The sequence below is a fragment of the Maniola jurtina genome, chromosome 8 (assembly GCF_905333055.1).
Source record: "Maniola jurtina chromosome 8, ilManJurt1.1, whole genome shotgun sequence".
NCBI lineage: Eukaryota > Metazoa > Arthropoda > Insecta > Lepidoptera > Nymphalidae > Maniola > Maniola jurtina.
In genome coordinates, this window is record NC_060036.1 from 8,979,046 (window position 1) to 9,001,917 (window position 22,872).

Genomic DNA, 22,872 nt, shown 5'->3' on the forward strand with positions numbered 1-22,872 from the left:
ATGTGCCAGAAATAACGATAACAATGGATATTTTTATGAAAACGTGTGTATTTTTTTTTAAACTGAAGATTAACACTTTAGATATAAATTTCGTAACACACTGGCCTTTGTTTATAAATAACGATAAAAGTTCAATCATGTAAACCAGTCAGAGACTTGTAATATTATTATTAAACTGGCTGACGCCCGTGACATCGTCCGCGTTGATTTAGGTTTTTCGAAATTCCGTGAGAACTCTTTGAATTTCCGGGATAAAAAGTAGCCTATGTGCTAATCCAGGATATTATCTATTTCCATTCTGAATTTCAGCCAAATCCGTCCAGTGGTTTTTGCGTGAAGGAGTAACAAACACACACACACACACACACACACACACACACACACACACACACACACACACACACACACACACACACACACACACACACACACTCACACACACAAACTTTCGCCTTTATAATATTAGTGTGACGTAGTGGTATCTCCCAAATTGGACTGTTGAGTGTTGACCTGTACTAGGGGTCAGTCCTGAAGCTTTTCATTTCAATTCATTTTTTTTTCTTTTCAGTTCAAATATCTGACTGCCCTAGCTTAGTTGAAACTTCTGCCTATTATTTATCAAGGACCTATATATTTTTTCTAGCCTTGAAGCCTTGAAATTGAAATAGAGCACACATCAAAGCGACTCTTCCTAAAAACATTTACAGCGTTGTCGTGTCATAGATAACAATGTTTACTCGTGAAACTTGTTGTTTTTAGTGATTCACATACAGATAACATTATATTGAAATTAAATAATTGCGAAACTGTAAAATTCACATTAGTTAGGTATATTTTACACCAAGTGATAATGGTTTTAGGACGTGGTTCCTTTTTCCTTTTGAGTTACGGAACCCTAAAAATATGTAAAATGTAATTACATAAATACACATAAGTATACTTAATCTTTTCTGTGTATAGGTATGACTAGCTGTGCCCGCGACTTCGTTCGCGTGGAATAGTGATTTTTCGGGCAGCATATACTCTGTACGTTAAAAATGTTCGCCGTGATTCTTTAAATTGACATAACATTTTTATTTATGAACCGATTGACATGAAATAAACACTAAATGTTAAGACGCTCCAAGTTTCGAATGGCCTCGAGCATTTGGTTCCCTCTCGCCGCTCTACACCTCGACATTAATTTACTTTAATTTTTACCGCCATCTAGTGGCGGTAAACTGTACTACGGCTACAGGTCAACCAAGTTAACAACCTCAACATTGGCGAAAAAAGAAACGACATAGCACCGATGCGCTTAGCTTTTTAGGGTTCCGTGCCTCAAAAGGAAAAACGGAACCCTTCTGGGAACACTTTGTTGTCTGACCGTCTGTCTATCTGTTTGTGTGTCCGTTTGTCGTGTCTGTCAAGAAAATCCATAGGGTACTTTCCGTAGATCTAAAATCATGAAATTGGGCTGGTAGGTAGGTCTTATAGTACAAGTATAAAGGAATAAATCCGAAAACCTTGAATTTGAGGTTACATCACAAAAAAATATTCATTCAAAATTCCAAATTTCATGATTCTAGGTCGACAGGAAGTACCCCATAGGTTTTCTTGACAGACACGACGGACGGACGGACAGATAGACAACAAAGTGATCCTTTATGGGTTCCGTTTTTTCTTAAACCTAAATATAGATAAATACCTTAAAAACCATCAACACTAAATAGTAAAAGCAATTTAATTTACTACCCAAAAAATGATACTATAGAACTACATTTTACTCCTGTATACATAATAATGTGTTCGATAAAAATTAAATTATTTTTTATTTTTTAGTATTGGTGGGGGTTTTTTTTATTATGCATAATAGTGATTGATTTATTATGCAAAATTGAAAAAAATACCCGAGTACGGGACCCTCGGTGCGCGAGTCTGACTCGCACTCGGTTGGTTTTTTTTCCATAGAGCAAAAGCGTGTTAGAAGCGGCAATGGAGAAAATTTAATGTGTGTTGATATCGTAAGAGACCTGAATTAATATTTTTTATTCAATTATAAATTAGCACTTTTTTGCTATCTCACCTGGTAAATAGCAGTAGGTAGTAAGTGACGATGTGAAGCGTACTTTGACTTTACTAAGACTACATTCAGAGTCAATATTGAATCGTGCTATAATGCATAAAATTTAAGAAAGTGCTTGCCATTTAAGTTCTATCCGTCAATTGATATTTGAAAAAACCGGCCAAGTGTGAGTCAGACTCACGCACTTAGGGTTCCGTACTCGGGTATTTTTTCCAACATTTTGCACGATATATCAAAAACTGTTATTCATAAAAATATGTTTTATTATGTACAGGTAAAGCCCTTTCATATGATACCCCACTTGGTATAGTTACCTTACTTTGAAAATCAAAGCACATTTAATTTTTTTTCAAACGATGTAACCAAATGCGGGGTTTTCAGATTTATTCCTGTACTTGTGCTATAAGACCTACCTACCTGCCAAGTTTCATGTCTCTAGGTCAACGGGAAGTACCCTATAGGTTTCTTGACAGACACGACGGACAGACGGACAGATGGACAGACAGACGACAAAGAGATCCTATAAGGGTTCCGTTTTTCCTTTTAAGGTCCGCAACCCTAAAAAGGGTAAAGGATATGTAAACCAGTGTCCTACCCGTTCAGAGTTCAGACCTGAGCCAATTTGGAAATTGTAAAATACTGACTCGATCGGGGGCTTGATATCGAACCCAGGACCTCCCACTTAAATGCAATAGGTATATAAATAAGATCATGTTAACAAACTGGATTAATTGAATTTATACACAAGGATGGTTGGTGAGAAATAAAAATGGTTTTGTAGGGGTAATAAAAAGTATATTTTTTATATTAAATTTATTTTTATTTATTTATTTATTTTTTTCGTATAAAATATAGCCTATGTCACCCGGGCCTTTACAACGAATCGATTGACACCTCATTCATCAAAATCGGCCCAGTAGTTTAGGCGCTACGGTGGAACACACAGAATCTGGATACAAACATACATACATACATACATACATACATACATACATACACTGCTAAAATCATAACCCTTCCTTTCAGCTTTGCCATAGTCGGGTAAAAAACGCTCAAGGTATTCTGTCTTTTTTATTTATTTGCCGCCTCTGCCACTTTCATAAGCTGCCGCGAAAACTCTGCGTCATCACTACATAGTATAAAACCCATAAACTGTCAGTCCCTACGTATGCTTAGATTTGCAAACGCTGGCTATGAGATAGGTCAAAAAAAAGGGTTCCGTTTTTCCTTTTGAGGTACGTAACCCTAAAAATGTATGCCATCAAGAAATAATTAGTATTTTCAAATTTCAAAGGTAACTATTTATAACAAGTGGGGTATCATAATATTGTGAAAGGGCTTTACTACGTATATATTTTTATGCACAATAGTTTTTGATTTATCGTGTAAAATTTCGAAAAAATACCTGAGTACAGAACCCTCGGGGCGTGAGTAAACTACAACTAAAATAATAAAAGTAAACAAAGAATCTGTTGTTAGTAACCTACCTATGTACCTATCGTACAATTTGCAATATTATGAAGGTATATAGTACACGACAAATCGAGTTGGCAATCGGGGTGGAGACGCCCCGCACACCCGCACAGTCCTCGCGCTAACCCGGTGCGGGATAGCGCGGGTGATGTGCGGCTCATTACCCGATTGCCATGTCAACCTGTCGCGTACTATGGGGTGCTTTTATAGGTACCTCTACCTACTTATAAAATAAGTTTTGACCATTATTGTAATCTGTGTCGGTAGGTAGGAAGTTACTAGGTAGGTAGGTACTTAGTACTTACCTACTTACAGTATTTTGCCCAGCTGCTTACAAGAATGACGCAACAAGGAATGGTGTGTGTTTATCTATATACTAATAAATAAAATTGGAGTGTCTGTCTGTAATTTCGAAATAACTACCTCATATAAAGCTCATAATATGGTTATTTGAACGATACCATAACCGAATCACACGTTTTTAAAATTTTTGTCTGTCTGTCTGTCTGTTTGAAAAGACTAATCTTCGGAACGGCTGAACCGATTTTGACGGGACTTTCACAGACAAGTAGAGGATTCATCAGGGTGTAACATAGGCTACTTTTTTAACCGACTTTCAAAAAAGGAGTTGTGTTTTTCTACCTATGTATACCGAAATCTTCGAGATTTCTGAACCGATTTGAGTAAATTTTTTTTTAATCGATAGAGGAACTTTGCGACATTGCTCTATAAAAAATTTAGATTCCAACTCCTCAATCCTGATGCTGCAGGGGATCTGATCACCAAAGTGGATGGGATTTAGAAACTGTCGTCGGTTATAACTTGATATTGAAGGTATATTTACCAAGTAAAGACTTTGTCGCGCGGTACGGATAGACTACTTTTGTTCTGGGAACTCAAAAGTTCCCACGGGATTTCTAAAAACCTAAATCCACGCGGGCGAAGCTGCGGGCATCAACTAGTTCATAATAAAAAGAAGAAAAGTTTGTATGAAGTAATCTCTGGAACTACTGAACCAATTTTGAAAATTCTTTCATCAGTAGAAAGCTACTGCTTTCTGCTAAGCATTATTCCCGAGTGACATAGGCTGTACCTATTTATTTTCAAAAAAGCCGTAGGTACGAAGCCGGGGGCGAGGCCGTTTATAGTAAGTAGTAGTACCTAGTTAGTCAGGAGTTTCAATGTTCCACTATGGGTGACAAGGTTTTGGATTCAATTCCAGGGATCGGGCCAAAAAAGTGTGCCGCACAATATTTTTATGTAATAATAGGTATATGGGAAGATAAGTAGGTACTTACGCGATTTTCATGCTTTCAATCTTTTGTAGTTGAGATCGTTTTAGTCGAGATATTTTCGGCATCCTGATATTTGACTATGATACCTTCGCACTTACCTAACACAATTTAAAACAACGAAATAACTCTAAAAAACACTACTAAGTAGGTACCTATTTACTATGGAGTTCACTAATATTTAGATGATAAAAGTTTCTTAAAACTAAAACAATTAATCATCCTTATTCAATAATTTATAAATAATAATTTCGCTACAATTACACAAAAAATATTTTCCGTAAATCGAGAGCGATTGGCGGGAAAAATTGCGCACATCCACCACGTCTGAAGGGCGCCTGCCGTATGCGTCGCGTCTCCCGCGCAGGGCCGACTAGGATTATTTGACCCAAATGTGAATTTTTCATAAAGAATGTCGAAATAGAATAAAATACGTTTCGAAAGTGTATCATATATATATTCCCCATTATTAAATGTAAGATTTACTTTCGTGGTTGCACAGGTAAAGAAGTTGATACACGATCTTATATGAAGCTACTATTGTATAAGATTCGTGTATTTATCGTAATAAACGATTAGTTGAAAAAAAAAACTCCACATAACTAAAGACCATTAACCAAACTATTGTACATATTTTTTTGAAAATTTTGTGATGTCATTTGTAGGACTAGATAGGTGTTGAATAACAATACTTTCAAAGGAATAATGTCGGCAGGTGAAGCTTACTACAATATATTAGTGAAAACCGTATTTAAATCGAATAAGCCGTTTCTGATATTAGCTTGCACAAACACACAGACAAACAGACAAAAGAAATTAATTACAATTTCGGGTTCGGCATCGATATAATAACAACCCCTGCTACTTTTTTTTTTATATATTTCCATTGTACAGACACCGCTTTTCTACAATTTTATTATATGTATAGATAAAGGTTGGTGATAGCCTTAACCCTTAAACCAAGTGGGGTAATTAATAAACTTATTAACAAAAGCGGAGCGATATTGCTAGTGATGATGGAGCAATTATGTGGATCTATCTGATATTATTCCTTTAGGCTTTTAGATGATATCATTTTTATTATCTCTTTTTCCTGTATTTACTTAAACCAAAGGTTAAAGGACACTTAAATTAGTAAGAAAAAAGCGTTGCTACACAATTTTCCATTCAATGTCACATCTTAAATTACTATATTTACCTTTTCAGTTTGACCTTTGGATTCATGATTAACTTACTTCCTTATTTTTTTATTTAAGTTTATTATCTCATCTTATTTACGGACAACGAAGGGATTTAGTTAACTAGATGATCTAACCCGGCTTCGCACGGGGAGCCTACCTATTAGATAAAGACAAAAATATGAATGAGATATATTAATATTAATTTCGGCGTGAAGCACAAACAGACAGACAAAAATTAATTAAAAATACTGTTTTGGGCTCCATATCCAAAAATAAGCTTCCTTCGATTTTATTATTATCAAAAAAGGCAAAAATTTAGGGTCAAAGCTAAGCAATAAAAATTCAAAGTAAAAGGGTTCTTTAAGTTTAGGTATATGTATACTTATAAAATTTTTGGAACCATGTCACCTAAAATACTGGTTTTCAACACGTAAACATTTTAAAATCTACCAAAAACAATTTGTGTGAACAATTTTGACAATAGGTACTTTTGGGTACTCATTTTATTTTTAACCCCCGACCCAAAAAGAGGGGTATTATAAGTTTGACGTGTGTATCTGTGTATCTGTGGCATCGTAGCCCCGAAACTAATGAACCGATTTTAATTTAGTTTTTTTGTTTGAAAGGTGGCTTGATCGAGAGTGTTCTTAGCTATCATCCAAGAAAATCGGTTCAGCCGTTTGAAAGTTATCAGCTTTTTTCTAGTTACTGTAAACTTCACCTGTCGGGGGTGTTATAAATTTTTAATTTACACTTGTAGTTTTCAAAACCAAAACTTAAATCACTGAGGTCAGTGATTGAAATCTTAAAATAAGTAAATAGACATCGATAAGAGTAGTTCAAGTTCCCTCTTCAACTTTTAGTGATATTATCCCTGTAGCATGTTATTACTAGAGCACGTACCTACTTCTATTGCGTAGGTATTATTTTTTCTATGATTATCTTTAGATCAGGTAATACCCCTAGGTACTTGTAAGTATATTGACTGATAAGCCATTAGGTAAGTGAAGTTTTCATAGCGCTCTAGGAAAACTTCTCAGAAAGGCTTGATTGAAAATCTAATGAAAAATCAAACGTTATCTGCACCATATTACCTACTTATCTGGGCAATCAAGAAGTGTAAACTTCATAGTGAGTAGTTCAACTCAAGACTCCTTTTTGAGCAGTGACGGAGTTTGCTCAAGCAACCAAACACACTAATAAAAGTACTCGTATATATAAAGGTCTTCGCATATCATACAGATTCGACACCGAGTCGGTATGCTGTCGGGGTTCCGACTCGACACTCATTAACTCGTTAAGTATGGAAATGTGTAACAAATTGAAGTGTACGATACGTAGACCATCCTTTGTAAGCTTCTTTCTATTAAAAAATAATAATTGAAAATTTCACTTAAACAATCCTACATAAATATTCCTAATACCGGCTGGACTCACATGATTAATCGAACTACCTGACTGGTTTTAAAGCCATCCGGGGTCCATAGGTTCCAAATTAGTAACTTCGACTAACCAAGTAAGTCCAGCCAGTATGGGCTATATGTATTTATAATGGATATCACTCACGATAAACGCTAAAATACTACAACAATGCTTACATTTCCATTTTCTACTGTGAGTCGAGTCGGAGTGAAGACGGCGTCGAGTCCGGTCATGTGCGAAGACCTTTATCATTCACAGTGAGTGACAATCCGGCATTGTTAGCTTTGACGTCATTAGAGAACAATAAAAAGTTTCGATGAAAAGATTTTTAAATTATTCCAACCGCGTTAAGTATGCTTTTGGCTATGTGCCTATACACATTATTATGTCACTAGATGGGTCCTCGGCTTTGCCATAATTTTACCGTGGCTTTGCTCAGGTGTAATTTCGGGAAATTTTAGCTGTCTTCTTCTTAGCTGTTCTTGATCTATGTTGAAGAAAACCTAACGCAAAGTCGCAATTTGTAGAACCAACTGTTTAGCAGCTGTATGATAGACATGAGTTCATCCGTGTGAATTTAGGTTTTCAAAAATTCCGTGGGAACTCTTCGTTTTTCTGGGATAAAAGTAGCGTATGGTATGGAGGAGGCACTGAGGCGGATATGTAGGTCATCAAAAAAATTATTGATTTGTGGAGACTTTAATATTGATATTTTACTTCACACCTCCTTTACAGATAGATTACTTAACTTATTTAAAAGTTTTAATTTAGAAAACATTTTTGTTGAGCCCACACGTGTAACTGCAACTTCAGCTACTTGTATTGATAACATTTTTGGTGATTGTAAAATTATTAAAAAATCCATTATCACCAATCTTAGATCCGACCACTGTGGACAAATGATATCTGTTCCCAGCTGTCAACTAAATACAATAAAAGTAGTAAAGTATAGGCCAGTCACTACTAAAAAAGTAAAGCAATTCAAACATAATATTTTATTCACCTTACCTTCACTTGACCTTACACAGGGTGGTCCGGATGAACTGTATAATGCTTTTTTTAACTTAATAAATTCCCAATTTAATTCTATTTTTAAAATCATAGAAAAAAGATTGTTTAAAAATCTTAAATTTAGTGAGTGGGCTACTGTTGGCATTTATAAAAGTAGGAATAAGCTGTTTGACTTGTATGCAGAAAAGCAATATAATTTTACTCCAGCCTTTGTTCAATATGTAAGAAATTATTCAAAATTATTTAGAAATGTTTGCATACAAGCTAAGTCAATTCACATAAAACGAAAAATTATTAATTCAGATAATAAAATAAAAGCAGCTTGGGAAATCATCACAGATGAAACTGGGAAACATAAAATGGAAAATAATAATAAATTGGAACTTAAAATTAACAATCACATTACTGACTCTGACATAGAAATTGCAAAGACATTTGAGGACTTTTTCCGAAACATCCCAGTTACCACTACTAGTTCCCTTAACTCGTCGCCAACAGAAGCCTATAATCTTCTTAGGGGCAATGTTTCTGAGTGCAGTGTACTATTTAAGTTTGAACAAATTACCCCACATGATATTATTAAGGTATTCAAATCTTTACAGTACAAAAAAACAGGAGACTTATGGGGGATATCAGTAAAAGTAATCAGCAATATTATTGATATTGTTGCTCCATATCTTGCTCTAATTTTTAATAAGTCCGTAGAGTCAGGATCCTTTCCAGATCTTATGAAATACAGTAAATTGATTCCTCTTTTCAAATCGGGCAGTAAAAGTGACCCAAATAATTACAGGCCAATTTCGATTTTGCCGACTTTTAGCAAGATATTTGAAAAAATTATGCTCAACCAACTGCTCTTGCACTTTAACTTGAATAAATTACTTCACTCGGAGCAGTATGGTTTTACTAAAGGACGATCAACAATCGATGCGGGCGCAATGCTTTTAAAGCATATATTCGATGCGTGGGAGAACTCACAGAATGCCGTTGGAATTTTCTGTGATTTGTCTAAAGCATTCGACTGCGTTGAGCACGAGACTCTCTTAGCTAAATTGAGCTATTATGGAGTCAAAGACACTGCGCTTAGTCTTATTGCGTCTTATCTCAGTGATCGTATACAAACAGTATGTGTAAATGATGTGAAGTCATCCGGATCAGCCTCATTAATGGGTGTTCCTCAAGGCTCTATCCTAGGTCCCTTCATGTTCTTGGTATATATAAACGATCTACCATATTTTGTCCAAAATACTTGCGATATTGTACTATTTGCTGATGATACGTCTTTGATTTTTAAATTAGATAGAAATGAGAATAATTATGACGATGTAAATAGAGCCATATCGCAGGTCACTCACTGGTTTACTGTTAACAATTTGCTTTTAAATGCAAAGAAAACCAAGTGTGTCGAATTCGCACTGCCCAATACCAAGACGACAAATAACATAAAATTAATGATAAATAATGATATGTTGAAAGTAGAGGAGACCACCGTGTTCCTGGGGATAACTTTAGATGCAAAGCTTCAATGGAACGCCCATATATCAACACTTGCTGGCAAACTCAGCTCTGCTGCTTACGCTGTTAGAAAGATTCGACAGATAACTGACGTGGAAACTGCAAAAATTGTATATTTTGCCTATTTTCACAGTATTATGTCTTACGGAATCTTGCTATGGGGTAAAGCGGCAGATATTGGAAAAATTTTCGTTTTACAAAAAAGGGCAATACGCGCAATTTATAATTTAAAACCGCGCGATTCCCTACGAGAGAAATTTAAGGAAATAGGTATTCTTACAGTAGCTTCTCAATACATTTACAATAATATAATTTTTGTACGACAAAACATCCTCAGCTACAAAAAAATCGGTGATTTCCATGACAGGCCAACTAGAAATCGTAATAAGCTCGCAACTCCTACGCTCCGCCTCAGAAAAGTGGGAAAGTCATTTGTGGGAATGAGTGTAATATTTTATAATAAAATTCCACAGTCAATATTAGACTTGCCTTTACCAAAGTTTAAAAAATCCATTAAAAGTATGCTCCTGGCAAAAGCATATTACACAATCGAAGATTATGTAAATGATAAAAAAGCATGGATTTGACTCGCTCCAGCAATGCGCGGGTCTGCAATTGCTTGTATAGTATAGAATATTATTGTAAATTGCACAATTGAAAAGAGCAACCGCCGAGTTTCTTGCTGGTTCTTCTCGGTAGGAACGGCATTCCGAACCAGTGGTAAATTATTTGACGATTCAAAAGCACTTGTAAAAGTTTATTTGAATAAAAATCTATTCTATTCTATTCTATTCTATTCTATGTCAGGTCTCCAGGTCTCTCTAGGTCTTTAACTATAACCATGCAAAAAATCATGTCGATTCGTTGCTGAATTGAAAGACAAACCAACAAACCCACAAACCAATAAATCAATAAACCAACAAACAAACATTTTCGCATTAATTATAATATGGGTAACGCTTAATATCATCCTTTTATATAAATTAAAAAGAAGATTCTGCCCATATTTTCGTAAAAATGGCTAACACGCTAAGCGGCGCAAGCAATATATTATACCATAGACTAATATTATTATTGTTACCTACGTTCATATTACATGGTATATAAAATTTATGCTCGGTGATGAGTAAGACAGATACAAAATGTTCGAGGGGAGGAGATATATATAACACTTTAAATTGCGATCCAAGTGTCGCAGTTAGGTTTTAAGTCTTCACTTATGTAACAGACCTATTTTCTTATATAATATCATTGGGCGCAAGTGTAAATTGTAAATTTAATATAAGGTAATAAGTATGTTTCTTTAAATGAGAGTTACATTTTTGTATCGTTTGCTGTGTAGACTCTGAGGCTATGGAATTTTAAGTGCTGAAAAACTCGTACGAGACATTTCTCCGCGGTTAATTGCCGTAACTTATGACAGAAGGACCGGCATATTTTTGCGCAAAGGATCAGCCTGGTTGTTCAGCGCAGAAAGTGTTTTATATTGTAAATCGAGGATTAAAGTAGCTTGTTGAGAAAATTTTCAATATCTTAAAAAAACTGGTCAAGTGCGAGTCGGACTCTTGCACGAAGGGTTCCGTACCATCGTACAGATATACTTAACACTTTTATCTAGAACACTGCAAATTGATGAAGGACTGCGCCATCTATATGTGATTTAGTAAATTCTTTATTCATGAATATTTTAATATTTTTTGTGATGTAACCACAAATAAACTTTTTTCGGATTTTTCCTAAACTTGTGCTACCTACCAAGCAACCTGCCAAATTTCATGACTCTAGATCAACGGGAAGTACCCTATAGGTTTTCTTGGCATACACCACAGACAGACAGACAACAAAGTGATCCTATAAGCATTCCTTTTTCCTTTTGAGGTACGGAAACCTAAAAATGAATGTCAGGGAACTTCAACGAACGTTTCACGTATTTAATGGAGAGCTAAGAGAGAAAAAGTCATTTTCACCGTGCCAGACGGGGTTATTGATCCTACGTACGGTTTTATTATAATGCAATGTGCCCTTAGCTTCTGTAACAAAATATTTAGTTACCGGTAAGACGTCGCTACCGGGCTACGTTGTATGATAAAGATAGATAAATATCTATATGATATGACTTAAATCAGACTATTTACTAAATAACAAAAAGAACGTCTTGTTCACCAGTTATATTGCGACTGTGTTGTGGAACATCACCAACTCTAGTATAATGTGGATCTCTTTGTCACCAAACATGTCTCAGCTTTGTCAATGGGCTTTCTGTGATAAATAAGAAATTAAAATTTCGTCATTATAATCATATAATCATCTGAACTCATCGTCAGCCCACTACTGAAAATGTGTCTCTTCCCAGAATGAGAAGGGTTTAGGCCATAGTCCACCACTCTGTGCGAACTGCGGATTTGCAAATTTCTCATCCCCTTGAGAACATTATGGAGAACGTTTAGGATTGCTGGTGTCACGACGCTTTCCAAATACGTACCTATTTTCTTCCTTTTGAACAGGTATCCGCACTTAAACGTTTCCGTCTATTGTGATACCTACCTATATTTAATTGTTTAAATCCACATAACTCCAAAAAGTTAAAAGTGTAGGTACAGCTAGGATCGAATCCTGGACCTTTCGAACAGAAAATGACGTCTGAACCATTAGGCTATCGCGACTATCGCGCAGTATGTCTAAAATAATGCCGATAAAAATATACTTAAGTAGGTACTGTCTTAGATTTATATCTATTTATTATTTTACTTTATTTAGGTACTCAGCTTATGATTATGGATACACTTATTTTCAGATTTTATATTTAAATTTGAATGGACACACATGATGTCAAGTATCGAAGTTTCATAGAAATGGTATTTGAGAACTTAGTTCAAAAGCGGTTAACATTGACATTTTCTCACAAGTGGCGGGCACCTCGATCACAACGTACTGTATGTAAGTATACTAATACCTAATTAATCATAGAAGATTTTATCGCTTCGAAGTATTTCCATAGTTGTTACTATAGGTACCTATACAAGTGCTTTTTAGGGTTCCGTACCTCAAAAGGAAAAACGGAACCCTTATAGGATCACTTTGTTGTCTGTCTGTCTGTCTGTCTGTCAAGAAACCTATAGGGTAATTCCCGTTGACCTTCAATCATGAAAGGCAGGTAGGTAGGTCTTATAGCACATATACAGGGGTAAATCTGAAAACCGCGAATTTGTGGTTACATCATTAAAAAAAAAATTAAATGTGTTTCAATTTTTAAAGTAAGATAACTATACCAAGTGGGGTATCATATGAAAGGGCTTTACCTGTACATTCTAAAGCAGATTTTTATTTATTTTTATGCATAATAGTTTTTGATTTATCGTGCAAAATGTTGGAAAAAATACCCGAGTACGGAACCCTCGGTGCGCGAGTCTGACTCGCACTTGGCCGGTTTTTTGGGTTGATATTACTTACACATTAAATGCAAAATCTACTTGGTAAAGAGATAGCTTGCATCCTGGAGACGGATAATTACTACTTTTTATCCTGGGAGATAAAAGAGTTCCCAAGGGATTGTTAAAACCTAATTTCACGCGGACGAAGTCGCGGTGAGTATATATTTTTAAAATTTTTGTAAGTCTCAGAAAGTACGATTTTTTTAATTTTCAGTTAGTTATATTGATGATAGACCAGCAGTAGTAGCGTATTGCTTCCTAATATTCAAATTAGGTAAACAAATGGCAAATAATTTATATTGCTAACTGGTTTTAATGTATGGAAATGCTTAATGGTGTTTTTGTTAGAACTACAGATAATAAAGATTTAAGTAAACCTGTTATATTTTGATTTTCTTGTAATATTTCTTACGCATTACATTTACCTAACTGACTTACCTCGTTAATAGTAAAAGAAATAACACAGAGAAATAAAAAAACATCGTTTTGTCTGTTTAGAAGTTCCGTACTTCATCTCCGAAACTATTGATATAAGATCTTACAACATGGCACCAACAATAGCAATAATGTGGTAATACATACTATTTTGAGATCATATCCTCTTTAATTCCCGTAATCTTTGTCTTTACACATATATTAATGCTTCCTCCAGTTAAAATTATCAAAATATTATTATTGGTTAATGTACAGAAATCGTCCAGTTACAATTTTACTATAATTAGGTAGGTATCGAGATGCACGGAGTAGGTCAGGGCAGTTCCGGACTAAGCATGCAGTGTTAGATATTATTCATATTATGGAGATTCGGTTTTTTTATTTTTTTATTCAGATACAAGTTAGCCCTTCACCTGGTTGTAAGTAATGACTAATGATGCAGTCTAAGATAGAACTGGGCTAACCTGGAAGGTGTATAGCAGTTTTTATGGAACCCATACCCCTTTGCTTTATACACGGCATCGTACCGGAACGCAAAATCGCTTAGCGGCACAGCACGCCTTAAGAGGGCTCTCTCCGTCACTCGCTTCATACAAACGTAGTTCCAATTTCATTTGAATATTAAGCAACCAAAGTCCATGAAATTTTGCAGACATATTCTAGAAACTAATATCTATGTCTGTGGTATTCCAGATTTCTGTTAAAATATTCGGTTTCAAAGTTTTTGAACCCCTGTAATTATATATTTTTAGAAAAATCTAAAACACCACAGACACAGATATTAGTTTCTAGAAACTAATATCTGTGTAATATCTGTCACAGACACAGATATTAGTTTCTAGAATATGTCTGCAAAATTTCATGGACTTTGGTTGCTTAATATTCAAATGAAATTGGAAATACGATTGTATGAAGCGAGTGACGGAGAGAGCCCTGTTAATTCAGATTAATTTTAGCTACATTATCATAAGAAACAGGTAGGTATGTGTGTAAAAATCACATAGTTTTGGCAAAACACAAGGTTTCACAAGTATACTTATAGCATTTTTTGTGAGTTAACTCAAATGTGAAAAAAAAAACACCTCTCTTACAGCAATTAACATAAACATTTCGACGGCAAGTTCGTGACGATCATTAGACATTGACCTAAGATGTTTTAATAACAGTAATAATATTTCTTTTGTACTATCCCGCGCAAAAGGATTATACAAGTGTGGACTTTACACAAGCAGGCTTACAGCATAAACTAGACTAGGTACAATTAATAAAGATTATTAAAAAATAAGCAACTAAGTAAATAAGCGTCAGTCTTCGCAAGCTATACTTACAAAAATATTCTATGACTAGCTGATGCCCACAGCTTCGCCCGCGTGGATTGGTCAGATCCCCTGCAGCATCAGGATTGAGGAGTTGGACTCCAAATTTTTTATGAAACAATGTCGCAAAGTTCCTCTATCGATTAAAAAAGAAATGACGCAAATCGGTTCAGAAATCTCGGAGATTTCGGTGTACATAGGTAGAATAACACAACTCCCTTTTTGAAAGTCGGTTATAAAAGTAGCCTATGCTACTCCCTGGTCAATTCTCTACTTGTCTGTGAAAATCCCGTCAAAATCGGTTCATCCGTTCCCAAGATTAGCCTTTTCAAACAGACAGACAGACAGACAGACAGACAAAAATTTTAAAAACGTGTGATTCAGTTATAGTATCGTTCAAATAACCATATGACCTTAATATGTGGTAGTTATTTCGAAATTACAGACAGACACTCCAATTTTATTTATTAGTATAGATGTCTAGGATAAACAATTCCTGCATAATGCAGGAATTGTTTATCCTAGACATCTATACTAATAAATAAAATTGGAGCTGGGGTACGGTGAGAAGATTTTGTTCTGGGTAGATTGTGATCCATACAATATAATATTCATTATCTTTAAAACTGCATTGACTAATTAATACTTATAATATTATACTCAGTTAAACTAATTTAGGGTTGTAATTTGTAGCCTTTGTGACATGGATACGTTAGCTTTTTAATGGTGAACGAGCTATTAAAATCGCTTCAATACTTTCAGAATTTATTAATAGTAAACAAACAAATAAATCTTTCCTATTTATAATACTAGTATAGAAATAGATGTAACAAAACAAATTATCTTATAAGTTTAATGGGCTACATTAATTGGATTCACAATTAGTTATCTTGTGGTTTACTATGCTTCAGCAAACGTCCTTGACGTGGCAAATTACCTACAATGAAAATATTATTACAGGTGTTCCTCTTGTTTTATCTTTTAATATTTAGTGTAAATTTGTTTTGGAAGTAACTCAGGTTTTGATCATTTATTATTATCTAATTTTCTAGAGAAATCTTGTTGATCATTGAATAACCAAATTATACTATCCCACCAAGGTACAGAACTTTTTGTGCGCGATTCTGACACTGTTGGTTGTTTTGAAGTGAAAGTTCTTTAGGCGCGTAAGGCGATTTTGGGATGGATAAAAACTTCAAGGTCATGTCACCGACATGCTAATGTTAATAGAACTTGGAGTGCCTATAGATGTAACAAGTGTAAATTAAAAATTTATAATATCCCCGACAAGTGAAGGTTACAGTAATTAGAAAAGAGCTGATTGATAACTTTCAAATGGCCGAACCGATTTTTTTGGATTATAGCTAAGAACACTCTCGATCAAGCCACCTTTCAAACAAAAAAAAAGTAAATTAAAATGGGTTAAAATTACTTTAGGAGCTACAATGCCACAGACAGATACACAGATACACACGTCAAACTTATAACACCCCTCTTTTTGGGTCGGGGGTTAAAAACTTAACTAGTGCTTAATAATTTAATTTAATTAAATTCTAATATTTAAATCCATTTGAAAATCCAAAAAAAACTTTCTTTTGTCGGCAGTGTATCACTGACTGCTAACTTTTTTGTTATATCATATATGCAAACAATGGAATATTTAAATGACTTAACGGTGTAATGAGAATTATTTCTTCCTACATCCATTCCATGGACATACCTAATTAGATCATGTTAACAATTAAACTCTCAGATAGTAAAATCAACCCGTATAATGCAATGTAAATCGGTCGGAGCGCAAACAGCAACTGAAGCTTGTCGTTCCACGCCACGTCCTCGCCCCAGCGCCATCTTTTTCGTCTCGATGGAGGGGGCTCTGACGTCACGACCACAGCATAACCACCAACACCAAGCAACACCGAACGTGAGAACGAGGTGTTGCCAACACGGCCATGCTGCATGGTGCCCGCCCCGGGCACCCCACGAGTCGGGATAAAATTACTGCAAAATAAACAACCGTTAACACCTGATTCACATTACCTACTTGTAAGGATCCTTCCTAACTTCCTAAGGAATATTGCCCATTCATTGTCACTTATCACTTCACAATCATACGACAGCTCGCAACTTAACAAGACACCTCCACTATGTACTCGTAAGATCCAGGAATATTGTCCATTCGTTATCACTCATCACAACAACAGCTTTCAATTTAAAGAACAAAACAACCGCATCTAAAGGGACTTTGCCACACTTAGGGGACCAGATTTGTCGTAGTTGAAAACCAACTGCACTTAAAGAGCGTTTCGCTCACTTAAATGCAGCAAGTTGGTCAAGACCACTTGCACTTAAAGAACATTTCGCTCACTTAAGCGTACCAAGTTGGTGAAGACCACTTGAAGATCACTTGCACTTAAAGAACATTTCGCTCACTTAAGTGTACCAAGTTCACCTTCAAGTTCTAAGCATCATAGAAGACCACTTGAAGACCACTTGCACTTAAAGAGCATTTCGCTCACTTAAGCGTACCAAGTTCGCCATCAAGTTCTAAGCATTATAGAAGACCACTTGAAGACTACTTGCACTTAAAGAGCATTTCACTCACTTAAGCGTACCAAGTTCGCCATCAAGGTCAAGCATCGTAGTAGATCACTTGAAGACCACTTGCACTTAAAGAGCATTTCACTCACTTAAGCGTACCAAGTTCGCCTTCAAGTTTAAGCATCGTATTCCAATGTGATATTTTATATTCTTGGTACAATATTCCCAATTATCTTTCGAATATTTTATCAAAGTTCAAGCTTCGTATCCCAGTGTGATATCTTTTATCCATGGTGCAATATTCCAACTAATTAATCTTCCAAAATTTTATCACGGCTCGCTGTATCAATTATGTTGCTATACATACTTAATTTTAAATAGATTACTCAACATAATACACGAGGTAGCCTTGCCAACACGGTTTTTAATACTCCATGAATATTCTTTAAAGAAGCAATGCATTAGCACTCACGATTAAAATCAGATCATACCTCTTTACTAAATCTCAAAATTCTTTACTAAATTCTGAACACATACTCAATGCCATAGCATCGTGCACCCACACAGTGCTCCGACACTATTCATCCACGTATGCAATCACCACACTATCTTTATCTACCGCGCATCCACGCAAGGGATCACCGGTGCCTAGTTCACCATAATACAAGGTATTTGATCTCATAAGAATCATATTTGATCTCATCCATTTTATTTTAACTATCAATGCTTTATTATTATAAACGGATCATTTGATTGTAAAGCTGGTGCTATCAAAGTTAACTTTAAATAATTATTATCATACTAAAACTATCACTTTTTAAACTAATCAATATCTTAACTGCAGTTATATTAATGATTTCACTAGTTCACTGCATTATTAATTACGAGGGTTGGTCACCAAATATAATCTTATAACCCACAAACTATTTTAATTCATGAATTACTCTAGTATCAAACAATAATAATAATTGGTATTTCATATTCCATATATGCAAATATTAATTACGCTATCTCAAATAATTATTAGGCTAATTAAAAATGATAAACAGAGAGTCATGGATTATGAGCGACACCGATGCATGCCACTGCCAAAACCAAGACTTTCTTTTTAACTCATTCATCTGTCCATTCACGCAGGGAATTCATCTACTGCCACTGTATGCTATCTAATATTTCTATTCGCACAATATACTCTTACTGTCACTCTTTATTATTTTCGGCCTGTCCTGATTATAGCACAGAATTGCAGCTGAGAGCATAAAAATGTTGCATTTGTCTATCCTCTTATTGTAATCTTTTAAATGAGAATTTCTCAAGTTAATAATACCCACTTAGCTATCCGGACAAGAATATTTCTTTGTTCAACGCAAATGTGAAGCTTTTACCCAAATTTGTAATGTTAGGTATTAACTACCAACATAAATCATAGTTATTTTTTTTTAAATATTATTCTAATTTGCATTATTAATGATATACTATGACTTTACAAACTAAATAAAGCTTCATTATCATATTATACATACCACAATCCGTAATTATTATGTATTTGTTTTTGAAGCAGGTACCCAACAAATGCAACAAAACTTTTGAATTGAACAGACTACAGGTAATAGTTCTAACTCTGAAGAAAAATATTACTTTCATCGTTACTAGTCTGTCTATGTCTATTTTATTAAAATATAATGTACAATCCTGTTACCTTCGTTCTAGTTCAATCTAATCGACTTGTACATGTATACAAAACGATTCTCTGTTTGGATGGACAAAAAATAGCTAAAATGCTTTCAGAGGTCAATGTGTATACGAGTCTACTACTATTACATTACTTTTCTCGGGGATAAACCAAATCGGATCACTCAGTTACATTCCGTCCAAGCAAGTTACTACTCCCTAGTACCCAATAGGTATATACCTATAACGTAAAAATAAATTCGCTTAACGCAATTGAATCAAAAGGAATGTTAACACATTTTGTTTTTTATTACCTTTTGTAATTCTGCTAAAAACCCTTGTATCAACAAAAAAAATCAGCTTTATCTTTAAATAGAAACCTTACGTAAAATTATTCATCTTGTATGCCAAAAGTACGCCCTAATATTATAACGATCTAGTCAAACATCATATTGTAATGCATGGTAAATTATTTTGACGACTCAAAAGCATTTGTAAAAGTTTACTTGAATTATTATATCATATTCTATTCTAGTCTAGTCTATTCTATTCTATTGTATATTGAATAGTATATCGAAAAGGGGATGCCTATGTCGATGAGCACGCAGAATATAAAAAAATAAAACTAAAACTTCATATGTAAATAATCTTTACTGTAATAATTTAAAGTTATTATCTATCTAATTAATTATTTACTTAGGTGGCACTAAGGTAAACCTGTACAGTACTTATTTAAAACTGCAACAAAGGCTCTTTTTTAAATATTTACTGATTTAAATAACCTGTATAGCAATAATAATAGATGAAACAAAAGAAACAATATTTAAACAAAACTAAAAAAATGGCTAATCCAAAAATGTTACTACAGTGTGCATGAACTATTGAATGAATATACCTCAATAATATGATAATACGATATAAGAAGTTAAAGTCTGATTAGTTATAATAGGACATAATTTGAAAACTCCCATAATCTTTATTTATATGTGACCTTTTTATTTTATTTTTATTTAATGACCATATAATTAATTCATAATTTTTGCTATTCATATTCCATATTTCATAAGAATTGTAATATTACCTTTGATTATTTACATATGTTTTACTTTGCAACGCCCCTACGGGGCTTCATGTTGTAATATTATGATATTTTTTTATTTATGCTGTAAGACATGAATGCAAATAAAGAAAGAATAAAGAATTACCTCTATAAAGATACGAAAATTCTAAATATAAGTCACTCGTACGCGCTTCAAACTTGTATTCCTATCAGGAAAATAATAACAGGATATATACACTCCCAATTAAGCTTTAAAAGAAGAACAATTACGAAAACTTCCCTAAAAACTAGTATTATAAACGTATGGATGTTATTACTTACCCACACAATTATTCAATGTAGATAATATGAAGTACTAAAATGGATACTTGAATTCATGTGCGTAAGTACCTACCATTTTAAATGTAAATAGCTGTAATTCCTGATATCTAAAAGACTGTTATGCTCTTTATTGATAAATAAATGTTTTTAAACTGAAATCCCTTTACTAACGATTTTGATATGCGCGGACAACTACTTCCGGTATCTATAAACGCCTCGTGACATGTATCAAAAATATACACTTTTTAACCCCATATATTATGTAACATTTACTTACAATTAATATAATAACTTATTATTATAATATTAATATTGACATTTAATTAAGAGACATGTTTACCATAGAAATTAATTCACTTTTTGGTCTCATCAGGATTATTTGTACGGATTATTCCTGATGAGTATTAAATATTTGCATGCTTATGAAGTAGAATATGAAGGTCGCTACTTAGTTATAATTTTGAACTCAACAACTGATATTCAGCAAATAAATAAATTTCATTTCATTTTAGTATACGAGTTCGGGATTGGTTATCATGATTTATATCTGAGCTAACATTTCACTTGTGAAGTTTGACTAACCTAAGACATTCTTCGATTACTTTTACCACTACCACTATAACATTTTAACTTGTTCGTCACGTATACTACCCACATGTTTAATATTTTTATTATAAAAACTTCTATGTAAATAACTAGCTCAATCGTCACACGTTTTTAAATTATTATCTTCTAAGGACGTATATTACTGATGCTACTATAATAATTGACCCACTATAATTTAAATAATATTTTGTTCGAAAAAAAGTTGAGACAAACGTGAATTTAACATTTAGTTCCAAAATAAAATTCGAACAAACTAAAAATTAACCATTTTAAAAACATATTCCTTTGAATTTGGAACTAAAAGACAATTTCGTTTACCGATCACTATTCCCACGAGGACCACTTATAGACTGTACGCAATATTAAATCGTGCCAGACTTTTAGCTGATACCTTCAACTTAGTTTAGTAACGAATTATCTCACCTGACTATACAAAAGTTTGAGAATACGATTTAGTAATTTAAACCATATTCACTTAATCTTTAATAATTATTCAAAGTACTCACAGTTTCGGTATCTTTACGAGATACCTTATTGCGTTTCCATCGCGGCCGACGGTGTCCTGGCACTTGAAGACCTCTAGGTGGAAAAGTACGTTTGCGTTTCGACCGATTTTTCCTCAAAGCGTAAGTTACTACACACTTCTGATGTTAACAATTAAACTCTCAGATAGTAAAATCAACCCGTATAATGCAATGTAAATCGGTCGGAGCGCAAACAGCAACTGAAGCTTGTCGTTCCACGCCACGTCCTCGCCCCAGCGCCATCTTTTTCGTCTCGATGGAGGGGGCTCTGACGTCACGACCACAGCATAACCACCAACACCAAGCAACACCGAACGTGAGAACGAGGTGTTGCCAACAATCAATAAAGGTTTAAAGCTAGACTTCTGAATTTTCTATAAGTATAGGATATAAAGGCAATATAATGCTGGTACGTGGTGCTTAGTGTTATTTAGAGCATAGTGGGTACTGGTAGGTACTATGTGCTATTTATGTATTGGAATAAAACGGTGTTATAATAATTATGTATCTTTAACAACGGGGATATCTAAATATCTCGGAAAAATCTTTACGTAAATACAATACAAAACTACGCAATCGCGGGTTTATTATGCCGTAAACACATTGCATTATTATCTAAAGTATTAACGAGAAGACAATGCTGTAATGATATCTGATTCGTATAATATGTCAATAACAAGACTTTATAGGTATGTACGCGATAACATTGTTGTTTAGTCAGGAAAAGTTTACAAGAATTTTGTAGATTACATCGTAAATATGAATCTGAAATTTTACCTCCATCAAAATTTATTATACTATTACGAGCAAAAAATCGCTGATTGCCTTGTGGTTACGAAGTTGGTTTCCTAGTCGGGGGATCCTGGATTTTATCCCAACACGCACCTCGAATAGAGAAAGTCAGCGCGTGCCAGTTATTTTATAAAAGCTGAAAGTTTCTCTGCGTATTGTCCCCAAACACAGGGAGAAAAGATCAGCTACTATGAAGTTTCGATCATGGTGGCTTTG

The 22,872-nt window shown here is 34.4% G+C and overlaps 1 protein-coding gene and 1 long non-coding RNA gene across 6 annotated transcripts in view; both read left to right on the forward strand.

Moving 5' to 3' along the window:
* The window catches only part of LOC123867596, a 249,170-nt gene that overhangs the window by 79,634 nt on the left and 146,664 nt on the right, over positions 1-22,872 (forward strand). The gene's annotated exons all lie outside the window — the stretch shown is intronic.
* LOC123867599 lies at positions 14,750-22,866 on the forward strand. Its single transcript, XR_006796451.1, has 3 exons — positions 14,750-14,760; positions 15,371-15,373; positions 22,779-22,866. It is a non-coding gene; the product is annotated as an uncharacterized LOC123867599 (long non-coding RNA).